The sequence below is a fragment of the Rhinolophus ferrumequinum genome, unplaced genomic scaffold, assembly GCF_004115265.2.
Source record: "Rhinolophus ferrumequinum isolate MPI-CBG mRhiFer1 unplaced genomic scaffold, mRhiFer1_v1.p scaffold_84_arrow_ctg1, whole genome shotgun sequence".
In the NCBI taxonomy this organism is placed as follows: Eukaryota; Metazoa; Chordata; class Mammalia; order Chiroptera; family Rhinolophidae; genus Rhinolophus; species Rhinolophus ferrumequinum.
In genome coordinates this window covers 2099590-2125682 of record NW_022680440.1, presented here as the reverse complement: position 1 = coordinate 2125682, position 26093 = coordinate 2099590, and the positions used below count along the sequence as shown (strand labels likewise).

At 42.1% G+C, this 26093-nt stretch overlaps 1 pseudogene; it reads left to right on the top strand.

The window, feature by feature from the left end:
- The first annotated feature begins 6001 nt into the window (after window positions 1-6001).
- On the top strand, window positions 6002-10411 carry LOC117020069 (AP-2 complex subunit beta-like; annotated as a pseudogene).
- Window positions 10412-26093: the final 15682 nt, after the last annotated feature.

The window sequence follows — 26093 nt, the reverse complement described above, 5'->3', positions numbered from 1 at the left end:
GCTCCTCAAATCAAGGCTCTGGGCAGAGCCAAAGAAGTCTGTGAGTGGAGTGTAGTCAGCATGAGAAACGGACCCCAAGGACCCCGGGGAACAACTCTCCCTTTATCCTCCTTTTAAGGCATGTTCGGGTTCTACCATCTTGGCAGTCTATCAGCGCACTTACCATGTGCCTAGAGTCCGAGGACCTTCAAGTCACTTCCCAATTCATTCAATATTCATGAAATATTTTGGTAAGGTTGGTTACCAACATGGTGGTAACTGGTATTATATCTGCCTTCTCTACCTTATACATTTTCTATACTTCAGGTATCTTACTTCACTTATGTTGGGATGAATGACCACTGTGGGCTGCACACAGACTTTCCCCTTCCACAAGCCCCTGTAAAAACATTAAAAATACCAGTCCAAATCCCGCCCCACCCCGCCCCCGTTCCTTCCCCTGCCTCTGCCTTGCAAAGGACTCTTGCTGTTCAGCACCTATTGTGTAACTGGCTTGGAGGATGGAGTAGATCAGCATCAGGGAGACGACCAGACAGGAAGCTACACTGAAGCAGGCGAGGTCAGAGTTCTCAGCATGGAGCTGGGGGATGAAGAGGAGGACAGAAAGCAGGGGGCTCTGGGGTGGACAATAAGGAGATGGTTTAATTTTATGTGGAGGTGGGTTTGGTGGGTGGAAGGCACTGGAAAGGATAAGGCACAACAATTAGAGAATTTGAAAAAGGGAGCATGGAAAATATTGCTAGTGTTCAGCTTTTCCTCCCCTTAATGCCCTTGAAGAGGGGCTGATGAGGAAGGTTAGTGCTGCTTTGGCTTATAAGCTGAGCCCATTGAACTAGACACCTCCCAGAACTGACACTGCAGAGTACAGCCTCCTGTGTCTGTGCTCAGATTTTTAAAATTGTATCTCTTAGCCTGGCTACCGAGGGGTCACTCCTGGGGTCAAAAGTGGCACTAAATTCCTTTTGGTGAGATAGATAGATATATTTTTTTTTACCTTTTATCATTGGATGTGTGTGGCGTACAGGCTGAGATTATAGCCCAGGGAGAGAGAGAGAGAGAGAGAGAGAGAGAGAGAGAGAGAGAGAGAGAGAGTATGTGTGTGTCCCACCATTCAGCCATAAACTAATAATTGAAATTGTTCTTTTTCTTCAGTCACTCAAGAGACAGTGCCACTTGGGACGTATACACAGTCTCCAGGACTCAGGCATGACTATGAGGTTATTTTTAAACCTGGCCTTCTAGGAGTCACCCTGCATCGAGCAGCTTACTGTTCAGTGTTTCTCAGAGGTTGTGCTTTAAGCCCCTGGTGCAAGTGAGGCGTCCACCCTTGCTGACTGATCTACATCTGGCATTGAGAGTCTTTTCATGTGTCACCCTTTTCTTCACTGATTTCTCCTCACTGGGTGGCGCTTAGCACTTATAACAGGCTTCCAAGCACCGAGGATCCTCAGAGGGGGCTCTTCTTGGTCTTGGCTGTTTCTTTCTCTGGTTCTCTCAATGAAACTCAGGTTTCTCTGCATGTAGACTGTTGCTACTAGTATCATGGAGCTGAGTGTCTTCCTAACTGCTTTCCACCAAGATCTCCATCTTTTGTGTGTGTGGCAACACCTTTAAGGATGCAATTCTCTACCCCTTCTTCCTTCCACATAAGGTCAGTCCTCCAAGACAGAGCTGTGTTGCGCTTAGTCCTTATGCCTCCCCACACACACACACCCCTCCACACACACACTCGGGGCAGAAATTCTGTACCCTGCACAAGATCCGATGTAGGGACAGTGGGATGGCACCCCCTGCCCTATGAGCAGGCACCGCGGGTGAGGAGTGATAGCCCCTGGACTTCTTGGTTTGCCTCTCCTGACATGGAACCTCTGCCCTGTGATGCATGATCTGGGCTGGAGGGCTCAGAATCCTTGAGCTTTCAGCTGTTGCACCTGCGGTAGAGCTTCTGTCCTGTGCAGAGAAGCCGGATAGGGTAGGGAGCCTGTCTTCTCAGCGCTTGCAGGGAGCTTCGGCAATAAGAGTCTGGAGGAAGTGAGAACCATAAGCAGCCTGCTCCTCCCTGACTATGCAAACATAGTCCCAGCCTGGGAGATGGAGAAGGAACCCCATCCCCTTGGCTCCATCGTCTGTGTGGAGTGACAAAGGTGCAGCCAGATGAGAGAGCTGGAAGGGAGGTGCAGGGAGCTGGCATTGCCACAAAAGCCACACACTCGGTTCTCACCAAGATACAGTAGATGTTGTTTAATAATATTTCTCCATTTACTGTACATCAGGAGGACAATTTCCACAGCTTTTACATGATTGTTTTTTCATAAATTTCTCCAGTTTAATTATTATTTTGCTGGTGAAAAATTCCACTGCTTCATTTTTTCATTCAAACTCCATTAAGAATCAGGATACTTCAGAAAGCCATGTGTCTATCAGAAAGTCTGTGAGGTGCTAGAACTTGCAGCCAAAGTATTGTCTCCCTCCCAAAACTGCACTAGACTCAAATTCCTCATCATCCCTCCTGTGCTTGTATCCTAATTCCAGCTTGTCACAGACCTTCAGCACAGGGCCGAGCCCTCTGCTGGCAGCCCCCAGCCACGTCCCTGCTGTCTGACTTTGGGTACATGAGATAACTTCTCTGACTTTCAATGTTGTCCAGGTCTAAATGGCTATGACACTCATCAGTGTCTGGAGTATTTGGAATGTTATGAACTCAAGCCCTGGACTCAAAGAGCTCCCCCTCTCTGCAGCACCACCTTTTCCTCCCTAGTTTTGTACAGCAAATGACACAAAGGAAGCATGGCTCTTCAGTGTGTGTCTTGAGAAGCACAGGCTAATCAGGGCCTGGACCCCTTGGCCCATCTCCTTTGTTAGGCACAGCAAGGGTTCTAGTGCCACTCAAAAGTATGGTCCACTCCAAAGTGTGTCCTCACAAAGGAAGCAATAGCATCACAGGAGCCAGTGAGAGATGCACAGTCTCAGGCCCAAGCCCATACCTGCCGAATCAGAAACCCTGGAGGTGGGGCCCATGAACCTGGCTTTAGTAAGGCCTCTGGGTGATTCTCATGCAGCTCAAGTTTGAGAAGCGCTGGTTTATCATCCACTGAAAAGCAGAAATAATCCTTTCCTCGCTGAAATTAATTCTTCATTAAAATAACCCCCCCTTAAAAGCCAGCACTGCCTAGAAAAGGAAAGCTTAAGGGAGAGAGTATGGGGACAGTATGAAGGGCAAGAAACTCAGTAAAAACACAAGAAGCATTTTCCCTCCAATGCTTTGAGTTGTTAGGGCAAAAGCATCAGTGTTTAATCCCCTCTGTCGTGAAGCAGGCAGTGGAAGAATGTACTTTCCCTCCTGTTGTGCAGATCATCACCATCTGCCCAGCTCTGGCTCCATGACCCCAGGCTGCAGTGGCCACAGAGAGTCTGGCCAATATGAGGTCCCTCAGAGAGGGTGGAAGCGCAGAGTCCTCTGTGGGTGTGGGCTGGTTTGTGGCCACCATGGCATGGCTCATGGGATTCCTGAGTGTTTATGAAGGTTGCAGGGGCTGGGTGAATGGGGGCACTTGTGTAAGGACCAGTGGAATTCAGGTAATTACAGAAGTCCATGTTTGCCCAACACTGGGGAGTCTGGAGGAAGCCTGGGCTACTGGTGTCTTATCCCAATTAATTGTTAGTCAAGACCATCCTGTAAATTTTACTTTCCCCACTATGTTAGTTCATGAGGGTTGTCAAAACAAACTACCATAGAATGGGAGGCTTAAGCAACAGCAATTTATTTCTCACAGTTCTGGAAGCTAGAAATGTGAGATCAAAATGTTGTCAGGGGTGGTTCTTCCTCAGTCCTCTCTCCTTGGCTTGTAGCTAGCTGTCTTCTCAGTGTTCACATGGTCTTTCTTCTGTGTGTGTCTGTGTCCTAATGTCCTCTTCTGAGAAGGACAACAGATATATTGGGTTAGTATCTACTAAATAGCCTCATTTTAACTTATCTACTTCTTTAAAGACCTTATCTCCAAATATATTCATATTCTGAGGGTTAAGACTTCAACATACGAATTTGGGGCAACACAATTCAGCCTATAACACCAACTTTTGTAATAACCTGAGTCTTAGAGTACCGGTGTTTGTCAGTGTTTGGGCAGCTCATCAAGGAGGATTGGAGCAGGGCCTTCCAGTCTCCACAGAGCGTGCTGTGTTCTCACTTCTGAAGCTGCTTTCCTCTGTGTCCCTCCAGATTCCCCACCTTGCTGCTTGGACGCCTCTGCTACTGCTGGTCCTACAGGGAATAAATGTAACCATCAGCTCCTGAAGCAGCGCAGAACTTGTCACTGTGCAGGCCACTTCAACTCCCAGTCAGAGCCACGTGGTGCTCCCCTGATGTCCCCAGGTGAGAGATAGAGCCCCAGGCCCTGGTGGAGAAAAGATCACACAGGTCCCATGAGGTGCCATGATGTTCTCATAATCGCCTCCTCTAGCTTTGTTTGTTCTCCTCTCCCTCCAAATTCAGTAACCATGAACGTCATGTCCTGCCATCAAGCTTGCGCATCAAATAGAACAATGACTAACCTTCCCACAGTGTCCTTAACAGGCTAGCTCTAGAAGAGATGGCCTTTCTGTCAGGCATGTCCATCCGTGGTGGCCCCATGCACAGACGAGAATACAGATTGCAATTGTGTGGGCATTAGCAGTCCCACAACGAATAGACCTAATTCACGGCCTCATGAATATGTGTAAAAGGAGTTCCAAATTGAGGCTAGTTACATTCCAGCCTAATGCGAGTGAATGGCCAGAATGCTAATGATTTTAAGATATATATCCGTGCCTGTGTTGTGCTGTTATGTTATTTTCGCCATACGATGTGTGTGATGGGCTGCAGGGCATTGTCCAGATGCAGCCAGGTGTGCTTACTGGTCCAAACAGGTTCATCTTCCCTTTGCTGTCTTTTGCTTTAAAAACAAGTATGGGAAAGTAATAGCAGAAAAGGAATTATGTTATAAGAACACATACAACGTTTTGCAATTTGGTGGTGCTGTTCCCTTGGCTGGGGAGTAGGGCATCTCTCTTCTTCTCCTTTAGATCCTAAGATAACTTTGCCAAATGTCCTCATTTCACTGTGAGAAGTGAGGCTAGATGCCTGCCTGGGATTGCAACCTGGAATCCATGCCTCAGAGCATGATGTAAAGAGAGAAAGAAACACACTGAATGAGTCACTCCATTTGGGGATAAAGTGTCCAGTTGGTATTATTAAGACTTAATGAGTACATTTCAAGCAAATGTCTGGCAATTATTTTCTAGTGATGTATGACAACTTGCTGTTTGTACAGGCTTACAAAATGTTACAGCATTTCATTAATTTGCCCTTCATTAGCTATGTAATTTTGCTAATGATCCCATCTACATAGTGTTCTGCCAGCTTACTGATAAAGCCTTGTGGAGAGCAGCAGGGTCTACCCTTGTGCAGGTGATACATGAACACAGGTAGCCCTGAGCCCCTTCCACTGCTTTTTTCACCTCTGCTTCAAAGTGGAGCAATCTCATATTGACAAATGAACAACAAATCCACATATGAAATTGCACATTTATTGGAGAGGTAGGAATGTGAAATTAGCAAATCTGTTCATTGTGTGTGATCGCCCTGGGAGAACGAGGCTGTTCTTCAACTGCCTTTCCTCCAGGCTGGTTTAAACACATCTGTGCTATCCACATGTGGGTTTTGTGCTCTCTTCCCCAGCCACAACAGCAGGGAGCAGCTGCTTGGCCCAGGGGAGGAGCAGTGAGGGCAGGGAACTGGGGGACAAACGGGTGGTTGGGAGGGGCAGAGCACTGTGTGTAGCCGTGCGGCATCCTGGGGGAATTCTGGCCTGCTGCAGAATGTTGCAAGGTTCAGTTCGCCTCTTTGAATCTCTTTCCTCATTTGTGAAGTGGAGACAATGACCACACACTTCATAGGGATGCTCAGAAGATTAAATGATGCACTCATGGAAGCTGCTTGGTAAATAGCAGAGAACCACAAGTAATGAGTCTCCTCTCCATCATTGAGCAGGAAAAAATTAATCCAGGCCCTGAAAGCAAGGAGCCAAGGGAGGCAGGGGCTGTTAAGGATGTGAGGTAAGCCTCTCATAAGCCTTCAAAGCAGAAGCGTAAACAAAAGCTAGTTTTTAAAGTGAGGAAAATGCAAGTGAGAGAACACAAGGTCAGTCCTGTTTGCAGCACCTTCACCTGTAGGCATGTGATTCTCATCAGGCCTTGGACACTGGCCTCTGCGATGGCACCAGCTGACCAGCCAATCGATGAGATTGAGATGATATCCTTTTGTAATTTTCATTGAATGTACCGAATCTAAGGAGTTTAAGCATCTTACTAGATGTTGATGGGCCAGCTAGTTTTCTTTTCTGTGAATTGCCTGCACATATCATATCCCATTTACTTTGTTGTATTGTTTTTGTCTTGATTTATAGAAGTTCTTTCTGTATTCTGGTGACTATTATAGTTTTTCTTGGCAAATGTCTCCTCCGACCTATTGTGTCTTCTTTTAATTTTGCTTATTTTGGATTTTTTGGATCATAAATATTTTATTCTAATGTATCAAATTTATCAATATTTTCCTTTCTGTTCTGTGCTGTTTTGTCTTTTAAAAAAATCTTTACCTACCATGATGTGATAAAAATGTATTTTCTTCTAAACTTTTGTGTTTTTATTGTTCATGTTTAAATCTTGAATCCACCAAGAATATACATTTTATTTATTTGTGAGCTAATTTTATGTTATTTTCCCACAAGCAGGTCAATTGTCCCAACACACTAACTGAAGAGCCAATTTGTAATGCTGCATTTTTGCATTCTCCATATACCTGGCATGCTCTTCAAATTCAGGCTTCAGCTAAACTCTAGGATCCTAAAAAGGTGTCTCCCAAAGCCCATGCACTTGAAGTGAGGAGAATGGAGAGACAGGGAAGGTAATAACAATTTGGAGAGAAGGCCCTCCATCTGCCATTTCTTTGATTAGAGTAACCACACTCCTAACTGTCATATGTCACAGAACTATCATGAAACTTTATAGCCTCTGTTTTCTTCCCTGCGAGGCAGGATCAGCTTATTCCCTTCTTTGCCCTCCAAGAAGGGAGTAGCTTTCTTCCTTCCTGAACTGATTGTTTTACCTTTTGTGAAATATAATTGAGAAGAAAAGAGAAGGACAAAAGATGTGCCAGGCTATATTGACTGAGAAATGTTTCTGAGTTCGGAAGAAAGTATAAGGTGTTAGAAAATTGGGGAGGAAAGGAAGGAGGACGTGAGGGGTGTTGCATGATGAATGAATGACCTACCACTTAACACCCTCCAGGTGCAAGTGAGGAACAGACTTTTAAGATCATTTCATTATTTCATTTTGGTGGTGAATTGCACCCAAATGCAGCAGTGCTTTGACATAGAACTACATGGACATTGATTCCAGGAAATATTTCATTTCAAAGAAAAGTTGATGGTTAAGATGGCAGATTAAAATCACTGCATAGCATTAAAACTGACCAAGAGCAAGTACAGATCACTGAGATTATAATATTACAACATGAATGCAAACAAAACAAAACAAAATAAAACTGTTGACTAATGAAGGAAATATACCATTCTGCGTAGGCACAGACTCAAATGTTAAATTTTGTTCTGACATCCCAGAACCTCATTAATCCTGAAAATGTGAACTAGTAATCCTAAAACTGAAGAGAAGCAAAGTGAATGGTTAACCTTCGCATTTTCCTGTTGTTCTTAAAGCAAAGAGATAGTCGGAGCTGGGAGAAATAAGTGAGAACGAGAAGAGTACACAACAGTTTTTGTATATCTTAACATTGAGGCTTCATTATTCCCACTGAGTCAAGGAAAATATCCAAAGCCCGAGGGTGCTGTGTCCCAGGCAAAGGAATTACATCTTAATGGGGTGGTGAGGGGGAATAGGGGCTTGAGGAATTCTGGTGCAGAAAATTAAAAGCTTCTCACAGGACAAGCTATACCTAGGTCATCCCACTAAGGCTGCCTACAGAGGACCCTAGATCCCTCCAGGTGGTCACCATGTCCTCAGGCTACAAAGACCTGCCAGAGATCGAAGCACTCACCCATGTCTTCCAATGGTAACTAGAAAGAGGACAGCAGCTGGCTTCAGATACTGTGTGCTGAGAGGGAATGAATCACTCACACTACACCACAGAAATGTAGTTGCACTACCTAAGCCTGAGTAGGAGGGAAAGAAACAACATGGCAACTGTGAAAACTCACTGCTGCAAAACAAATAATAATAATAAATGAATGAATGTAAATACATGTAGTGTATCATGCCAAAGACATACGAAAACTATAGGGAGAAAAAAAAGCTAAGTGGATAAATACAGGAAAATATATCAATATTACTTTACAACATAGAATAGGTTAATAAGAACACAAATTCTAAAGCTCTAAGAAAAGGTAACACACACACACACACACACACACACACACACACACACACACAAAGAAAGACTAACAATTTAAGGACACAAATTGGGAACCAAAACAACACTCAGACCTAGTGAAATGTTAAAAACAGTGAAGAACTGAATAGTCAGTACTGGCAATTGAATTACTGCAGAAAGTCTTGATTTAAAATAAGTAAAGCAGCACACCACCACTCAAGCGGTGCTCTTGGTCTGCTGCCCTACCCCCGCCCTTGCCTCCAGTGCATGTTAAAGATCCAACACCATAACTGACTCCAAGTACTTCACAACCAATAAAAAAGGAAGAATCTTTGAATTAAAGGCTGAAGTCAACAATGAAAAGAAAGAATTGAGGAAGGAGGCCGTGAAGGAAGTAATTGTGAGACAGGTTAATTAGCATGTCCTTAGGTAGACAGGGAGGGCCCTGGTGGAATAAACAAAGACAGCCATACCCTAAACCTCCAGGTTTTGAAATCACTCCTTCGCTCCAGGACATTATGTAACAAGGCCTTGAGGTGAATCATAAAATTCCTGTTGGCCTGACTAATGGAGCAGGTCTGACAGATAAGAGTGGGTTATTTTCCTTCAGGATGGGCAAGCAGAACAAACCTAGTAGACGAATTTCATTAGAAGGCGCCAGTTCCCTTCTTCAAACAAGTGCCCTTTCCCCAAACAGGCAAGGGAAGGTACAAAAGTAAGAGCTTTTGCCTCAGACACTGGGAACTCCCAAGGTGGGCCCCTTCCACTCGGGAGATCTGACCCTTGGCTTTCAATAAACTCTCCTCTTTTTAAAACTCTTTGCCTCTCCTGGGTCCATGTTTCCATTCTTCGGTCTCACGAAACACAATCCCGACACTCACTCGCTAACTCCAAAGTCCCCTACATCATTTGGGGACTCACAGAGACAAAATTCTCCTTCAATTGCTGCTATGACAGTGAGGGAGGATGTTAGCTCTCTCTTTTCAGATGTAGTGAACTGTATGCAGACTAAAAACCTGGAATTAAAGAAGCTCATGTATCTCTACTTGGTGAACTATGCCAACAGTCCGCCAGGCATGGCCATCATGGCTGTCAACAGCCTTGTGAAGGGCTGTGACCATCCCAATCCTCTGATTCGGGCCTTGGCAGTCAGAACCCTGGGTTGCATACAGTGCTTGAAGGATGAAGATCCTTATGTTAGGAAAACAGCAGCAATCTGCATGGTAAAACTCCATGACATCAATGCCCAAATGGTGGAAAATCAGGGATTTCTGGATTCTCTGCAGGATTTCAGAGCAGATTCAAATCCAATAGTGATGGCTAATGCTATAGCAGCACTATCTAAAATCAGTGACTTTCACCCAAACAGATCTGAATCCACAGAACATTAATAAGTTGCTGTCAGCATTGAATAAGTGCACTACATGGGGACAGATTTTCATTCTGGACTGCCTATCTAATTACAACCCTAAGGATGACCGGAGGCTCAGAGCATCTGTGAGTAGGTGACTCCCTGGGTATCTCATGCCTGCTCAGCAGTGAGGCTTTCAGCAGTAAAAGTCCTAATGAAATGTCTAGACTTGTTACCCAAGGACTCTGACTACTACAACATACTGCTGAAGAAGCTGGCCCCTCCATTTGTCACTTCACTTCTGGGGAGCCAGAGGTACCCTGAGAAACATCGACTTAACTGTCCAGAAAAGGCCTGAAATCTTGAAGCCAGAAATCGAAGTCTTCTTTTTGAAGTACAATGATCCCACCTATGTTAAACTGAAGAAGTGGACATCATGATTCATCTGGCATCCCATGTTATTACTGCTCAGGTTCTGGCAGAACTGAAGGCAGGTGCCACAGAGGTGGATGCTGTGTTTGCAAAACAGTGCGGGCCATGCACCTCCGGTGTGCCATCAGGTGGGGCAATCTGCAGGACGCTGTGTAAGCGCATCGCATGGGCTCATACAGACCAAAGCAAATTATGTGTTTGTATAGAGCATTAATTATGAACACAAAATGAACTCTAATGATTCTGATACCTATGTCCGTCACAAAGTGACAGTCATACCAGGGCACCATGTGAAAGGTGTAACCAGTGAGCGCCTTAAGCAGATAAACCCAGATGCGGGGGAGTGTGACTATATGGACGGCTTTATTGGGTTGTAGACGAGCTTCATGGGACTGCAGGTGGGTGCACTGCACCCAGTCTTGAGCACAAGATCAGAGCTCTGATGGCTCATCACTCAGGCCTCACCTGACGAGTTGAGAGCCACCTCTGCACTCGTCCCAGATGGAATGCTGGAAGCTTTGCCTCTTGACCATCTCACCGGCCTGGCCCGACGCCCGACACTGTGAATGCCAGAGCCATATGGACTCTTGGGGAACTCTGGACTCTCTCTGTCTCTCATCCTTCTTTCCTAAGACTCTTTGCCTTGCCTAACCCTATTGCTTGTGAGCCTCTTGTGTGAAACCGCTCTACCTTGACCATTGGAGGCTGTCCTCTTACTGGAGCCTGGGTTAATGCCTGTGGTAAACTGAGTCAGTAGGTCTACATCCATGGCTTTATTCTAATAAAGTGTGTGTGGGGACAGAGCCCCAAAAAGCAGTTTCCAGGCTCTCGGCCTCACATAGAAAGGTGCTGGCTCAGGTAGTAAATGGCCGTCGACTATGATCAAATGGCCAGCAGCTGTGGCTAGTTGGCCGTCAGCTGTAACCAGTGAGCCATTGGCCACTGATATAACTGCTGTGGCCACACTAGCAGAAAATGGGGGCTAGCAAGAAGATGGTGGCTGAGCCTGCAAGTGGAGCAGAGAGGGTTGCAAACAGTGTGGCTCCTGCTTCCTGTGTCTCCAACCCAGCCGCCAGCGAGACTATAGTGGTATGACTCCCCTACCTATGGCTCCGTGGGTGTTCCTTTTTGGCCTCACCATATCCTGCGTTCTTATGTGGGGAGCGGGACCAGAGACCCTGAAGGCCGCCCTACACGACACATGGCGCAGCGAGCAGGGTCTCCTGCATGACAGTGTGACATTGTGGAAAGACACGGACGTGTGTGAGACTGCTACTCTGATAGTCATGCGTCGCTCACAACAGTGGTCCAAGAGGTGATGGTGGTCATTAGGGACACTTCTGCAGGGACCCCCTAAGTGTGAAAATATCATCACCACTCTGTGTGAGAACTTAGGCTCCAGTGGCTATGATTTGGATTGTGGAAGAATATGCCAAAAGGATTGACGGTGTAGATGAGTGACTAGAGAGCTTCCTGGAGAGTTTTCATGATGAAAGCTCCCTGGTGCAGCTCGCTCTGCTTATTACCATAGTGAAGCTGTTTCTCAAGAAACCATCAGAAACACAGGAGCAAGGACAGCAGGTCTTAAGTTTCGCAACACAGGATTCTGGTAATTCTGACCTTCAAGATAGGGGCTATATTTATTGGTGCCTTCTCTCAATGGACCCTATCACAGCCAAAGAAGTAGTCTTGTCTGAGAAGCCACTCATCTCTGAGGAGACAGATCTTATTCAGCCAAATCTGCTGGATGAGCTAATGTGCCATATTGGTTCTTTGGACTCTGTGTACCACAAGCCTTCCAATACCTTTGTGGAAGGAAATCATGGCAGAGATAGGTGTGGCACCTGGTGGATATGTGGCTCCTAAGACTGTCTGACTGACAGCAGTAAAAGCTAAAGGCTTGGAGATTTCCGGGACATTTACTCCTTACCAAGGGCACATCTATATGGAAATGAACTTCACCAACAAAGCTCTGCAGCTCATGACAGACTTTGCAATACAGTTTAGCATGAATAGCTTTGGTGTCATTCCTCAGCACTCCTCTGGCCATCCATACACCTCCAATGCCAAACCAGGGAAGTGATGTCTCCCTGTCTGTCAATATCTTAGGCTCAGATGGAACCTGGGCCTAATGATGAAGACGAAACCTCTGAATAAACTGCAGGTGGTTGTGAAAAATAATACAGATGTCTTCTAGTTCAGATGTTTCATCCTACTCAATGTGCTTTTTGTAGAAGATGGTAAAATGGAGCTCCAGGTCTTCTTTGCAACATGGAAGGATATTCCCAGTGATAAGGAACTTTAGTTCCAGATTAAGGAAAGTCATTTAAATACGGATACTGTTTCCAGCAAATTGCAAAACAACATTTATACTATTGCTGAGAGGAATGTGGAAGGGTAGGACATGCTGTACCAGTCCCTGAAGTTCACTAATGGCATTTGGATCTCGGCTGACCTTCATATCCAGCTCGGAAACCCCAATTATACACTGTCGCTGAAGTGCAGAGCTCCTGAAGTCTCTCAGTACATCTATCAGGTCTATGACAGCATTTTGAAAAATTAATAGACTGGTCTGGTGCCCTCTGGCCACCCTATGATTGGTGAAAGCCAAGAACTCTTACCTGGAAGAAATTGTATTGCCATGTAGAATCTGAACCCAAATGCAAGGGCATCCTCCAAAGTACTGACTAGTCTAATGTGTGCTGATATTAGGGCACAACATGTTGGATAGTTTTAGCTGCTTGTGAACATTTGTAATTGCTGCTTCAATCACTTCCCACCTCTTATCACCTGCTGCTGCTGTCTGTCCTTACTTGTAGACTTCTCTATACTGGCTGGCATTTTTTAGTGTAGTTTGAGATTTTGTAACTGAAAGCTCATTTAAAAAGCAGAAAAATATTAAAGTAAGGAAAAGTGTCAAAAAATAAAATAAGTAAAACAATTAGAGACAAGATGACATGCAAGAAAGACAAAGTTATCTAAAGATAACTAGGTCCCTGAAAAGCAGACCTTAGCAAAGATAACAAAACACATATTCTTATACACAAGGAAAAACTTACCCCACGAGGAAACTTCCTAATTCTGAAATTCAAAAGTACATATCAGATTCCAGGAAAATCAGGTAAACTTACCTCAAGTAAATCATGCATAGAATGGCATTTTGTGAGAGGAAAGGAGATGGCATCAGGTTTTTCGTGGGCACTATTTGATGCCATAAAGACATGACATTAGTTCTAAATATTCTAAGGGAAATAAAGTATTTTCAAGAATAGTATCCTAAACATTCAAATGTTACAGCCCCAGGCTGATCATCTCAAAGGTGACAGATGTGAAGAAGCATAACACCCTTAAGCTCAATTTGAAAACAAAAACAAATTGAAACAAATGAACAAACAAACAAAAACCTACCAACAGTGAATGGCAGTGGAAGAACTTAGACATGGGAAAGCCAAAAGAGAGGGCAGTGAGGGCACTGAGCTTTGGACCAGTTTACAAATTGTGACAATGCTAAAAATCATGAAAAATGTGTTTATGTGATCAAATGTGAACATTATAAACATTGCCAATATAAAAATAATAATTGATTAATATGACCTGCAGGGAGGGAAGCTGAGAGGAATGGGAAAGCAATATTGTCCTTATATTTCAGGGTTAAGTTGGAATTATATAAAATCAAAACATGCAGTTTAAATTATTACAACCTCTTAGCACTTTATAACCTATTTTCTTATTGTTAAAAAGGTTTGTTCTATAATAATATTTTTTGTAGGGACAAAACTTATATTTGAAGCCCTATATTAAGATTACTAGCTAGAGTACAGAGACTGGAGTGGAGGGACCAATGTGAAAGTGAGATGTGGGAAAGGATAACAAGAAAAATGGGAAGGCAGAAGCAGTGGGGAGGGGTCAGATGGATGTGACAGAGATTTGGAAGTAGAAGCAGGAGGATGTGGGGATACCTTACAGAGTATGCATGGAAGGGTCACAAAGGCCCCAGGCATCTAGGTGGGGCCAGCCAGGAGCAGTGGTCAAAGTCTAACGGCAAGCCTGAAAGAGGCAGGGTCAAGTGGGAGAGTGAGAGAAGGAATCCTGTGCTGGAGCAGCCAGTGGTGATGGGCCATCGTCTGCTTCCTCCCCCATGATTATGTGCAGCAGTGTTCACCTGACTCCATTCATCTGACTCAAAGGCCATGCAAGTTCAAAAGTGTATGGCTGCACACGGCAACTCCGGACAGGTTCTAGTCCCAGCAAACATGAGCGTGCTGAGACTGACACAACCTCTAACACCACGTCTCTGGAATCTCAATCAAATCGTGTTTTAACTTTCCTATAAGCACAAACAACACAAAAGCACTTTCTAGCCATTTAGCAGATGTTCTTGTCTATTCTACTCCTTCTACCTGGGGAAGGTGTTGGGTCGGTTTTTCCTGCAGGCCCCCGCTAAGAGCTCCATCTCCCTTTATCGGCGCTGTCTCCCTCCTTCCCCTTATCGGAGATGTCTCCGCGGGCACTATAGTTAGAGGCCTCCCCGTCAAAACAATGTTGAAGAATCACAGCTGCTAGGGACGGACATCCCCGCACCCCGGCCAGATGTAACCAATCCCTAGCGTCGCAATAGCAATAGCATGACTCTCCCCCAAACCCAGAGACCTAACTTTATAAAACAAAGCACTCGACCCCGGGAAGTGCTCAGTTCTTTGGGAACAATCCCGCTGAGCCCACTGGCGTAATAAAGCTGTGTTCTCCCTGATCTCTGCATGCAGCTTGAGTCTCTCAGTCCTCATCATTCTTCCGCAACAAAGGTGCCCCAGGTAGAATGTCCATAAATGGGCACAGCTTCCCTACTGCTGAGTTGGCAGTAGTTGCTCCTGAAAGTCTGGCCCCTGGTGCAGGGAATGGACGCCTCATCTTGCTTTTTCAAAGGCTGCCAAACCCTGTTTGGGTGATTCGGCTGTGCATCCTCTAAGGCCCATGCTTTGTCAGGGCTAGCACAGTCTGAGCTCTTTACATGAGCTCACTTGTTTGCACGCCATGACACCCCTGATGTGGCAGATTGTGCTTTGCAGAGGTGACCACAACACTGCCACCATCCTATGGCTAATAGTAGCGTGAGACTTTGATGCCCTCCAATGGCGAAGGGTGTCTCCTTGAAAGTCAAGCTGTTTTGACTGTTCTGGTCAATAGCATATGGTGGAAGTGATTCAGCAGAGTTAGCATGTCCCTAGGTAGACAGGGACGTCCCTGGTAGAAAAAACAAAGACAGTCACATCCTAAAATTTCAGGTTTTGAAATCACTCCTTTGCTCCAGGACATAATGTAACAAGACCTTGAGGTTAATCATAAAAGTCATCTTGGCCTGACAAATGGAGCTGATCTGATAGATAAGAGTGGGTTACTTTGCTAATTCCTTTAGGATGGGAAGCAGAACAAACCTGGTAGACAAATTTCATTAGAAGGCGTCAGTTCCCTTATTTAAACAGTTTCCTTCTTCAAACAACTCCCCTTTCCCAAGAAGGCAAGGGAAGGTATAAAAATAAGAGCTTTTGCCTCAGTCACGGACACCCCCATTCGGGACCCCCTCCCACTCAGGAGCTGCAACCTCTTCTCCTGCCTCTAATAAACTATCCTCTTCTTAAAACTTTTTGCCTCTCCCTGGTCCGTGTTTTCATTCTTTGGCTTCATGAGACACGATCCCAGCCTACACTCAGAGACTGCTGGCAGATCCAACATCACCTACATCAGAAGTGACACCAGATAACTTTGAAGGCTGGTGCATAGAAGATGCTGCAGCTCCCATTTTGCTAGATTACTCCTGGAGGCCTTCAGCACATTATAAGCAGCCCAACTGCCCCGAGGTTGCCGGGCTGCAAGAAAGCCCAAAGTAGCTCACTTGAAGAGAACACCTGAGGAGGCCTTGGGCTGTGTGAGGAGAGAGATGTCTAGCAATCCACTGCTGCTTTATCCACAGACTCCAGCTCCAACACCGGCCTCCGTATAACTGCCATGACTCCTGCAGAGATGCCGAACCAGATCTGTCCAACAAAACCCTTTCTGAATTGATGTCCACAAACCTTGAGAGAAAACATGATTGCTGCTGTTTTAAACCACTAACTCTGGTGATTTATTTTGCAATAATACACAACCAAACACCTATGACACAATAATCTTGTTAGACCCTCCATTTAATCAATAAGGAAACTGAGATACAAAAAATTAACTCCTCCAAATTTATGCAGTTGCTAATGGCAGAACCAGAATTTTAATCCTAAACGGTCTGGTTCCAGAATGCCTGCTCCTAACCAGTGTGTCAGGCTGCTTGTTGCAGAGACAAGACAGGAGAAAGGAAGTATTGGGAGTCGGCCGGGCTCATGCTGGGTGCAGGCCACACTCAACTGCCCACATTCATCATGAAGCTGCCCCTCAGAGGCCACTGCGCTGTGGTGCCCATGATCAGTGATCCACATCTTGTCTCAAGTGTTCTTTTTGTTTGTTGAACGTTTTCCTTTCCCAGAGCTGTAGTGACTGTTTCCTTAAGGACAGAAGAAAGTATAAAAATCTGTCCAGTAAAATGTATGATCACATTGTGCTTCTTGAACAGACTCAATAATAATCAGCAGCAGATTAGGAAAAAGTAATCACAGGTGGAGGAGGTCCTTTTTGTTGTCATCAAGGTCATTTCTGCCCCAGAATTACTGGGAGCTAGCAAAGAGCTGCTGAGGGGAAACCAGAAGCTGATGTCTAAATTCCTGTGCAAAAAGATGCATTGTCTTCTGGTTCCATCTAAAGAGCGAGCCTTTGTCATGCTTTTTATTGCCCCGCCCCCCGCCCCCACCCCATCTCTGCCACTGGTGAACAGCCTCTACAATATCTCCAACTCTACTATGGAGCTGTCTTAGAATAAAAAATAAAAATAAAAAAGAGTGGTTTTGAAGATTAGATATTTTTCTTCTTTTTGAATATGTGTAATAGGAAGAAAAATATATTTATGATTAGCCCTGTGGTTTGGGAAAATGGATCACAAAGAAGATTCCTTTGTTTGCAGAGGGACCGGGAAGAAGACGCATTTAACATTTAATTTGCCAAGGGCAAGATCAGGGAGGGAGGAGGCTGGAGCTAGCACAGTGAAATGGCATATAGAAAATCCTAGAGCGACAGGTGACGGGGAATAGCAGGTTGTAAGAACACAATTCAGTTTTTCTGTGCATCTAAATTCCTATGCATCTGCAAGGATACCCTTTCTCTGGCTTTTATAGAACCCTTCCATATGGCATGCTACTACAACTGGAGGTGGAGTCAGGGCTTCTGTTGCTGGGCTATTTTGTTGTGGTCAAACGTGGATGCAATAGAGTGCTAACGCTGGCCTCACTGTAGGTGTGGGAAGATAGAAGATGCCCACAGAACAGTCACCTCCAGGTTACACTGATAAGCAAATGCACCTTTTTTGATGATGGTGAACAAATCACACCTCTATGACTTGTTTACTTCGTTGACCATTCTTTTCTTTATTATGGAATGTTGCACAATACATCATTGTTTAAGGTTTGATTGTAGGATCATTTTCCACACTGAAATAACTTGGCAAGTAAAACAAAAGTCTATTAATAGTTGTGTTAACACTATAGAGAGTAACAATGGTTTTTATAGCTATAAATGTCCTTATGTAAAAATTGTTGTTTTCCAAGATACATAGTATCCCCAGAAGAACTGTGCCACATGTTTCAATTTTTATGTGAGAAAAACATTTCCATCGCAGAAATGCTGTGACAACTTGTTGAAGCTAATAGAAAATATTTTTGGTCAGCATAATGTATGCAAACAGTATACGACTCAGGGGTAAGAACAAAGATGTACTGTAAGGCCAGCAAATGAAAACGAGAAGGTTGACAGTCAGATTCAATGACGCACACTTGAGTGGCATCAGGACCACCTAGAAGGCAGCACAAACAAGGTGGCTGGGCCCTAGCCCAAAAGTTTAGGATTCAGTATGTCTGAGTCAGGACCCAAGTATTCTCATGACCCAGGACCAAGTTCCCAGGTGATACTGACACTGTTGGTCCAGGTACCACACTTAGAAGACACTGGCATGATGGAAAACATGCTTTGAGTTTGAAGTCAACCAGTCATGGATTCAAATCCTTTCAGTACCATTTATTTTCAGGTCACCTTGGGTGTGTTATTTAATTTACTTGATTATCTTTTCCCATTCTTATTAAATAATAAAAATACAAAACCAGCTTTCAAGATGATTGTAGAGATTGTGTAAATGACACAGTTGAAGGGCATCAGTGTAGGCATTTAATAAATAATAGTGATTTTGCTTAATATTCATTGAAAACTTTACCTTTATATTCACCTTTTTAAAGAAAGCTACGTAGGAAAATAGAAGTCTCTCTTTTTTTTAAATTAGTTTCAGGTGCACAAAACAATGTAATAGCTAGACATTTATCATTTATATCCCTCACACAGTGATACCCCCCTCCCCCCATCCACTATCTCTCTGACATAGCACAGAGCCATTACATTTCCACTGTCTCTATTCCTAATGCTGTACTCCACTTTATATATATATATATATATATATATATATATATACACACACACACACACACACACACACATATATATGTATGTATATATGTATATATATATGTATATATGTATATGTGTGTGTGTGTGTGTGTGTGTGTGTATAAAATTATAGTTGGCATTCATTATTGTTCAGCTTCAGCCTCAGGTGTACAGTGCAGTGATCAGGCATCTACATCATCCCTGAGGTGCTCTCCCTAATGAGACAAGTGTCCATCGGATACCCTACAATATCTTTACAACATTGTTCATTATATTCCCCAACCTGACTTTCGTATCCCCGCGGCAATCTTGTGGTTACCGACTGTTTTCTAATCCCTCACTTTCCCCCTTATCCCCACCCCCCTCCCATCTAGCAACCTTCAGTTTTTCCTCTATGTCTCTGAGACTGTTTCTGATCAGTTCGTTCATTTATTTTTTTCTTTAGATTCCACATATAAATGAGATCATATGGTATTTGTCTTTCTCTGTCTTATTTCACTTAGCATAATGTTCTCTAGGTCCATCCATGTTGTTGCAAATGGTAAGATTTCTTTCTTCTTTATGGCTGCGTAATACTCCATTGTATAAATGTACCACAGTTTCTTAATCCAGTTGTCTACCAATGGGCATTTTGGTTGTTTCCATGTCTTGGCTGTGGTGTATAGTGCTGCAATAAACATAGGGATGCATAAATTTTTTCGAATTAGAGTTTTGGATTTCTCTGGATAGATATCTAGGAGTGGAACTGCTGGGTCATAAGGTAGTTCCATTTTCAGTTTTTTGAGATACTTCCATACTGTTTTCCATAGAGGCTGCACCAATCTGCAATCCCACCAACAGTGAACAAGGGTTTCCTTTTCTCCACATGCTCGCCAGCACTTCTTGTTTGTTGATTTATTGATGATAGCTATTTGGACTGGGGTAAGGTAGTATCTCATTGTGGTTTTTATTTTCATTTCTCTAATGATTAGTGTAGTTGAGCATTTTTTCATATGTCTATTTGCCACCTGTACACCCTGTTTAGAAAAATGTCTCTTCATGTTGGAAAATAGAAGTCTCTTGATATAAAATATTTTATTTTTTTAGAGAAGCATTTGAGTGCTTACTGTACATCAGAATTTGGGCTAGTTACTGGGATTCGCTTTGTTATATAGTTGTTTTACTAACTAGGCAATAAACTTACCTTTTGAAAACCTATTGCTTGGAAGAAGGATAAACGACTAAATGTCAATATGGGGACTCCCCATCCAGAGGAGGGGAATGGTGCACAGATACTGGAGTCCCAGATGCAAGCCCTCCACTCCACCACTGAATATGAAATGGGTGAGTTTACTGATCAATGTTCTCGAGATGCTAGCCCAGGGCAGATCCAAGTTTATCTCCATACACTTGCCAGGTTCTGTAATGGGAGAAGGTTGTGGTTTCTCCACTTAGTAAATAATCAACTCAGAGATCAACACTTTCTTCACTGTGTAAACATGAATGTTTCTACCTTGTTTCACCGAAAATAAGACCTACCCTAAAAATAAGCCCCAGTTAAGATTGTCAGCCAGATGGACACAGTTAGTATGTTATGACGATGTTCCAGAAGAAGGTGACATGACTGTATTTGAATAAATGTAGATTGTTGTACATGAAAAAATAAGACATCTCCTGAAAATATGCCCTAATGCATATTTTGGAGCAAAAGAAATAATATAAGAGGCGGTCTTATTTTCGGGGAAACATGGTAAGCAGACATTGGACAGTCTGCTCTGCTTGAAGAGAATATTTTTGCTCATGGAAAGTCGTCCAAATAAAAGTGATGATGCAGATGCTGTTGACTTGGTATTTTGAGTCTGGCGCATCATTTTCTCTTGTGTGACTTCGAGAAAGAAGCTTGGCCTTATTTTCCTCCTAAAAAACATTAAGAAAATAGCATTGAATTTGCAAGACTCTTATAAGTATGAGAAGTAATTTATATCAAAAACCTTTAATGAATTTAATGTATTTCAACAAGTGTTTTTGAGACAATTGTAGTTGTAATATCTAAGATACACGTGTGCTCCTTTATTTCAATCATTCCAAACCCAGGACTTTCTGCAGACCTCAGACTTCATTCATTTGTGTTTATCTTGAATTCTGGGGTTCCTACCCACTTCCTTTTCCAACTCTTTTAACATGAGTTGTGTAAAAAAGTAAAATAAATTATTATATCAGATGACTTTATAAGACAAGACAAGAAAAACATATAGTCCTCCTACATAAACTGGTCTGACATTCATTAATAACTAAAATTCAGTGGTCAATTTAACCTGCAGAACAAGTTGTCTTTTTCCTCCCCTTCCATTTCCACTTCCACATATCTCCTCTATTACCTCCCACTTTCACTTAAATTCAGCTTGAACACTCATCCTACTGTATAGACAATGTATGCAATGTGTGTATATATATGGGGCTGCTCTGTGCTTGTCAAGTTCCATCTAAGTAAAAAAGTTATAGGAATGGAAACAGAGATCCACTAATACTTTCCCCACATCTTGTCAAAGGTCATATAATGTTTTAGGAGGGTTCTCCAGAAGCAAAAGCCGAGAAAGAGTTAGGAATGTGAGGGGTTGGGAGGCAGATGTTAACTGGGAATAAAAAAGAGGGTGAGACATCAGTAGTGGGCAAAGTGAGCTTCACATCTCAATGACATCTGACAGTCTCAGCCAATCCAAGTGGGAGCTCAGAGCAAAGATTGCCTGAGAGAGGAGCCCTGTACTAAATGGCAATGGTTGGATTCTGGTAGTTTAGCCATGCTTAGTCACTGGCTGGCGCTTTCTAGGAAGAACAGCCTCTGCTCAGATGCTAAGACTGGATCCCAAAATTTCTAACAGCTGTGGGCTGTCAGCGAATACACTCTTTGCAAGATGATCTGGGCAGTGCTACCATACCACTAGAGTAATAATACTGTCACCTGAATCCTGGGCTGTTTGACTCCAAAGCTGATGCTTTTTCCATCATTTCACCCAAGTTATTTGCTGTACACGGGTTTGCTGAGAAGAGGGGTTTGGCTGCATTCCATAGGCACTTAGAATTCCAGAACCTCAGGAGGATGTCCACAAACATATTTTAGGGTACTCAACATCATCCATTCAGCTAATTCAAACAACAACTTCACCTGATGTTTCAATCCCACAGGTACAGAGGAGGTGGTTGGCCAAAACTACCTTCTCTAGTCTAACTTTCACTGGAGCCTGGTTTCAGGTTATAAACATTTGCCCAGATATTAATAAAAACCTCTAGTTTAATGCTATTGTTATATCACCCTTTCCTGGGAATTCAGAGGTAAGGAAGGCATTTAGTAAGGTGGGATACGGGCACCAAAATATAAATACACAACTCTTAAGTATGTAACATATTTTCCACTTGTTTTTAAATGATAACTTTTACAATTATTTCTTAAATTCGCACTACTTCTGATTATTCAACTCCATTTTCCTCTCTTGCCTCTGTTTGGGTTATAGTAAAAGCCCACAGGCTCATGGGTGGTGAACCAAATGGTGACAAACTATAAACAGACGCAGGCACTTGAGAGGAATCCCTTTCAAGTAGAAGTCCAGAAGCCTAAACACCAAAGTGAACTTAAAAATCTCCTTTGTAATTTCCATTTTCAGTTCTAATATGCAAAGAGCTTGGATAATAATTCTCATTCTTACTATAAGAAAACGCAGGAGACTGAAAATCAACTTTGCTTAGGCCCATCAGAAAACTGAGGTTTCAGAGCAAACTACCAATCCAAAATCTGGAGAAACCAGTATTTAGAGTAAGACACAGCTGAGATCTACAAACCTGGAATAGAAGCTGCTGCAACCAAAACCTAGTGGAAACACATAAATGCTAATTTTGAAAAACTGCTGGAGGCTAAATGTGGACTAGTCTAGGACTGAAAAACTCCTAAGAATAACAACAATCTTATTTTTGGGGCCTCATCTCTAGGAAACCCTCTAGATTCTCATAGGGAAGATCTAGAAAGGTACCTTCAGGGATTTAACAGGGAGGTGGGGAGTAACCCTTGTGAAATAAGCCTGGCAACTTCTCCATAACAAAGACCTAGTCTCCCAGGGGAAACACTTTGCCAGTAACTTATCCCGGGTGGGGAGAAGGAATTACTTCCACTCCAAGTCTCATTATATTTCATGTCTCATCTAACGGAAAAATAACCAAATAGTGTTCAGGATTTCAAGAAAACAAATTGTGAATGCTGTAGTCAGGGGATTGAATAGAGGATAGAGATCGAAAAAGCTGTATCAAAGGAGAAATATTTTTGGAGTTCACATCCCAGAAAAAAAATAAGATTTAGTGAGAAAATTATTGAATAATACTGCTAACCCAAACATTACATTACCCCAAAAATACCCCAATGTAATATAATACCAGCAAAATAAAACTGAAAACTTTACGAGGCACACATTCTCTCTGAGGGAAGCCCTAAAATTAAATGGAAACAAAAACAAGGACACTAGTGGCATTTGAAACCCCTAGTACCTATAGCTTCAGCAAACATTAAACATAGTTCAACTACTAACCAGAGTAAAATAAATCCTCCTACTAAAGGCTTATTTATCTCAGTTTCTATTGCCAGATTTGAATAACTGGATTTCAAAAAAAAAAAAAAAAAATTACAATGCATGCCAAAGCCAAACAAAAACATACTTTGAAGAGAAAAAGCAGTGTAAGAACCCAGGCTTAGATATGACACAGATGTTGAAATTATAAAAGAACTATGATCAAATTGTAAAGGGCTCTAATGGGAAATGTAGACAATACGAAAACAATATGGGTAATGTATATAAAGGAATAAAAGTGCTAAGAAAGAATCAAAATCAAACACGAAGTCAGAAATACCATAATAACAATAAAGAATGCCTTCATAGGCTCATCAGTAAACTTGACACAGCCAAGGAAAGAATCAATGAGCTTGAATACAGGACTACAAAAACTTCTCAAAGTGCAAAGGAAAGATAAATAAAGAAAAAAGATCCATAACAATAATACAGAACAAATCATTCAGCAAATCTAGGATAATATCAAAATGGGTAATTAGTATACCAGAAAAAGAAATTACTTCACCAAAATGAGTCAATGGAGAAGAAATATTTAATATTATAATGGCCTAAAACTTTCCAAAATGTAAAATAAACTCCAAACCATCATAGATCCAGAAAGCTCTCAAAGCATCATGCAGGATAAATATGTCCTCCTCTCAAATACACCCACACATATTATTAAATTTGCAGAAAACTAAAGACAAAGAAAAAAGAAATGAGCCAAAAGTGTGGGGAATGAAGGGGGTTAAATGCGGAGGAACAAAGATAATAATTACAGTGGATTTCTCATGAGAAACTATACAAGAAATAAGAGAGTGGAATAAAATATCTGAATTATAGAAAGAAAAAAAATCCACGAGCCTAGAATTCTATATTGAACAAAATATTGTTCAGATGTAAAGGAGAAATATTTTCTCAGACCAAAACAAACAGAAAAATCTGAGAAAATTCATCAGCAGCAAATCTCCCCAGCAAGAACTGTTGAAAGAAATTCTTCATGTAGAAAATACTGCAATTTGTATAAATTAAACATTAGGATTTACATAAAGTAAGAAAGATCATCATAAAATAAATAAATGACCCCTTCATTTATTTCAGTATCCATCCATGTTATCACAAATGCCAGTATTTCATCTTTTCTTATGGCTGAGTAATATTCCGTTGTGTATAGTCCTATGTACCACATCTTCTTTATCCAATCATCTATTGAAAGACACTTTGGTTGTATCTATATTTTAGCCACCATGAATAATGAATGCTGCAGTGAACATACGGGTACATGTATCATTATGGATAAATGTTTTCAGGTTTTTTGGATAGATACCCAGAAGAGGGATTGCTGAGTTGGGTGGTAATTCTATTCTTAATTTTTTTTAGGAACTTCCATACTGTTTTCCACAGTGGCTGCACCAACTTACATTCCCAACAGTGTATAAGGGTTCCTTTTTCTCCACAGCCTTTCCAACACTTGTTATCACTTGTCTTGTTGATGATAGCCATTGTAACAAGTGTGAGGTGTATCTCATTGTGGTTACGATGTGCGTTTCCCTAATAGCTAGTGAAATTGAGCATCTTTTTAAATATCCCTTGGTCATTTGTATGTCTTCTTGGGAGAAGTATCTGTTCAGGTCCTCTGTCCATTTTTGAATTGGATTGTTTGTTCTCGAGTTCTATGAGTTCATTATATATTTTGGATGTCAGTCCCGTATCAGAGATATTGTTTGCAAATATCTTCTCCCATTCAGTTGGTTGCCTCTTTGTTTTGTTGATGGTTCCTTTTGCTGTGCAGCTTTTTAGTTTGATATAGTCCCATTCATTTATTTTTGCTTGTACTTACCTTGCCTTTGAGGTAAAATTTATAAAAATCCTCTCTGAACTCAAGGTCTGTAAATTTAGTACCTATGCTTTCTTCTATGCAATTTATTATTTCAGGTCTTATATTTAGGTCTTTGATCAATTTTGGGTTAATTTTGGTACATGTGACAGATAACAGTCTAGTTTCAGTTTTTTTGCATGTGGCTTTCCAATTTTCCCAGCACCATATATTGAGGAGACTTTTTCTGCATTTTATGTTTTCGGCTCCTTTGTTTAAAATTGTCTGCCAATATACAGGGGACATGGTTATTTCTGGGTTCTCAATTGTATTCCATTGGTCTATTTTTCTGCTAATACCATGTTGTTTTGATTATTGTTGCTTTTTAGTATAAACTGAAGTCAGGGAGTGTGATACCTCCAGCCTTATTCTTTTTTTTGTAGGATTGCTTTGGCTATTCGGGGTCTTTTGTGATTCCATACAAATCTGATATTTTTTTGTTCTGTTTCTTTAAAAAAAAATTCCATTGGGATTTTGATGGGGACTGCATTAAATCTGTATATTCCTTTGGGTAGTATCGCTACTTTAACTATGTTGATTCTTCCAATCCATGAACATGGAATATCTTTCCATTCTTTGTGTCTTCTTCAATTCCTTTTAAAAATGTCTTATAGTTTTCAGTGTGTAGGTCCTTTACATCCTTTGTTAAGTTTATTCCTAGGTCTTTTTATTTTGGTTGCAATTTCAAAAGGAATTGTTTTTTTTCATTTCTTTTATGAAGTTTCATTGTTAGTATATAGATATGCAATGGGTTTTTGTACATTGGTTTTGTATCCTGCAACTTTACTGTATTCATTCATTGTTTCTAATAGGTTTTGGTGCAGTCTTTAGGGTTTTCCATATAAAGAATCATGTCATCTGCAAAACGTGAAAATT